This window comes from Branchiostoma lanceolatum, chromosome 5 (genome assembly GCF_035083965.1).
Source record: "Branchiostoma lanceolatum isolate klBraLanc5 chromosome 5, klBraLanc5.hap2, whole genome shotgun sequence".
Classification (NCBI taxonomy): Eukaryota; Metazoa; Chordata; class Leptocardii; order Amphioxiformes; family Branchiostomatidae; genus Branchiostoma; species Branchiostoma lanceolatum.
This window is the reverse complement of record NC_089726.1, coordinates 9,977,665-9,981,157: the sequence shown is the minus strand read 5'-3', so window position 1 is coordinate 9,981,157 and position 3,493 is coordinate 9,977,665.

Below are 3,493 nucleotides of genomic sequence, written 5' to 3'. Positions count from 1 at the left end.
TCTCTCAACGCGCATGCGTTGTCCAATCAACCCGTGTTTTCGAATGCCATCGCTTAATACTTGAATGTCATCAGAGGCATAACGTGTCCCATCGTCAGGATAGAGTAGCCTCCATCAGGCATTCCTGCGGGGGTATGGATCGTAGAATTTGGCTAAAAGGGGAATATTTGGCCAGGAGAGTTACTCCATGGGAAGGTTAGCATTTCCCCCTCCTGGCCAATGAAACTCTATGGTAGCCAGACCCCCATGCAGCATTATTCCCCTTTCAGCCAGCGTAGTTAGTCTGGTAGAGACTAAGGATAAAGCATACCTGACACAATTTGTAACCATCTGCACCACTGACCCATGGTCTTGTTTGGGGGGCAGATATATATAGCGATACTCCATAAGACATAAGCGCTACTTGGAATGAGGTGATCAGCAAAAGTAGATAATAAAATGGCACGATCCAGAAGGCATAGCTTTTGACGAATTCACAGTGAACTGCCTCTGATGATAACCGTAAAAGTGAATTCAAACTATGCCCAAATTTGCAAGACATACCCCAGCCGTTACATCTGATAGTGTAAGATCAAACGCATCTCAGTAGACATGCACCAGGGCAGGGCTGGAGGCAAAAACAACTTAATTAGTAACAAAGGATTAGAAGCCAAACAACGGTTTGAAAAATTTAGCGGGGGATAGAAAGGGCTCATGAATATAGAGTCCTTACTCGATTTAAGGTAATTGGAAACACAATTAAAGTACTGCTAAATTAGTCAAATGTATCTTAAGACCTTACCACGATTTTTAAGAAACAGAATAATTTCGGCATACTTACATCATGCTTGTATTAGATATTGTGTATCTATAACATTGTACATGCTCAAGTCCCTTTGTGCTTAGCATCCAGCTTTGGTAACCTTTAACGTTATGAAACGCGGAGGATCAGAGATTCGTCATGTGCTGGTCTCGGGAGACGGTAAACTGCCGGCGACAGAGACGGAGAAACCGTGAAACCGATCTGCGGTGGATTATAGGATCGGCGTGTGAATGACAGTGGCTCGTACATCCCTGCATCTCCCCGAACCAGACGAATCCCCTGCCAACTGGAGATGGATTCGCTTCCCAACATCACAAAAGACAGCTATTGGTACGGCTGATGAGGCGTAAGCTCCCGATCGAAAACGAGCCATACCTCAGATAACGGTAAGATGAGAACCAGGGCTGGCACAGCGGCAACCACAAACTGTAGTCATGTATCCAAGGGCGGAAATGTTATCATGAAAAAAGAGGTGGATCCATTCTGTACGCGTGGAAGGAATGATACAGCTTTCTTAAAGTCCGGTCTTTGGTTCATCAACGACTTCCAAGTATCAAAACCAAGCCGCGAATCTTTGATTTCTACGGCATAAAATCCAAGTTGGCGTGTCCAATCGGCCGAAGATAAGCCGGTTTATTCCCTCAAAAAGGATGAAAAGTTCTGCATGTAATGTACCCTTGCAAATCATAATATTCGCGGCACTCGGTGAAGATGTGCATGTACGTTTGAGGTTCACACAGACATCGGAGCAGTCCTTGGCTACAGGGCGGAAAAATAGATATTCAAACACTGATATTCAACTAAGTGAAAAAGATATCTAGAATCCGCAGGACTGAGGTTTTTAGTATGCTGAAAGCTTCTTCAACGCGCCTTCTCTGTGCATAAACCATCAATCCATGTCTCTAACCCGCTAAGATGGGCCATAATTGAGCTTTCTATCAAGTAATATATATGCTGTTTCTTTCCCTGCATAGGAGTCTTTTCCCGGTTTAGACTATATGTCTGCGATAGTGACTTTCAGTATTATTTCGTAACGTTACCCATTTGTAGATATTACCCTGCTGCTGCCTGTCCTTTGTAAATAAGTAGAAGTGATCTAGGTACATGAGATATTTCACATATCTTTGGAAAAAATGTTTTGTCCCTTAAATGCTGTTGTTGCATATCTACGTACTACCTAATTATAAGGTCTTCAAAATGCATTGCCAGAAAGACAGCACTTATCTAATCAATCAAAGCCTTATCACTCTCTTGTTAGGTCTTGTAGTTTTAGTTTTTAAACGGATGATTTCATTTTGGAGCCACATTCATGTATAAGATACACACTCCGCAATAAGCACGATATGAATGAATGAACTCTGTTGCTCGACAGTTGTACACGGCACAATATATGGCAACAACGACTACGCAAGCAACACACAGGAAAAAGACTGAAGATAATGAGAACGGATCCACACACATCAGGCATCATGTTGATCCCTGTAGCTGGCGGAGACAGTGTTCCGGGATTATTGTTCAGCTGTCGCCACTCAGTCTGCCTTCATATTGTATCGACAGGATTCCTGCACTACTTTAATAGGCCTTGATAACGTCTTTTAACGATACGCCTGTCGACATATAACGTTAATACCTGATTCTAACAAAGAGCATAGTCGCCAAATTTATAGCTCTATCATCGATCTAGAGCACATGATACTCACGCTTTAACTTTATAAGATCCTATTGACCTAGAAAAAGAAAGAGAACTTTGCTTATGTTAAAGCTTCTCTGTTGTCAACAGAGGGTAATGATGAGAGAGGCTTGTATTTCCGTGGTGGTGTGGAACACGCAAGGATCTAGATATAAAGCTCCTCCGCAGATAGTTTTAACGATACAGTTAGCCGTGGCGACTAACGAAGGGTGTTTTTGCTTGATACTGTAATATCAAGCAAAAACTTTCGTTAGTCGCCACGGCTACGATACAGTGAGCTACATTGAAGACAGTCTGTTGCCACTGAAAATCAAATGATACTGGCAAATGCCACCGTAACACCGCCTAACCGATTATACATTTGCATGCTTATACGCAGAGATTTCATAAACTGTTAATATATATGATTATGACATAGACTGACAAAGACAGGACTTTTGACGTGCCAATGGTAAAAGACTCAGCATCATGAATCTAGAGAACGGCAATAACTAACGACATGCTTTGTCACTATACAATGCAGAGAGTGTGCTTGCAGTATAGACAATGTTACCATACCTAGAATGTCAAATAACCGTTTGCCACCAGACGAGTACCGGGCTGTTAAGTTGGGTAATCAGGTTACCATTCCCTGGGTCAAAGGTTACAAGCAAAATGGCGGCGCCCTTGGTGAGAAACGCGTTTTTGATGTCCAGAAATCGTTTGGCAAAACCAGCCTTGGTTGCCTCTTCACATGCTCATAAAGGTATGAGATGTTAACTAGAGTTTGTACTTAAAATTATCTTTCAAGTAGAACTGTCATGTATAACCTGTAGACTTCTAGAAGAACATGGAAATCCTCGAGAAAATTATCACGTCGTGCTAGAGCCTGAAGATAATTTGGTTAGGGTACTAACGTTCCTGTCCATATAACGTTCGCGCCGCGTGCCTGCGAAGCTGGTGTGTTACGCCGAATGGCGGTTATACCGGCTATACAGATACAGATATGATTATGAAGCATT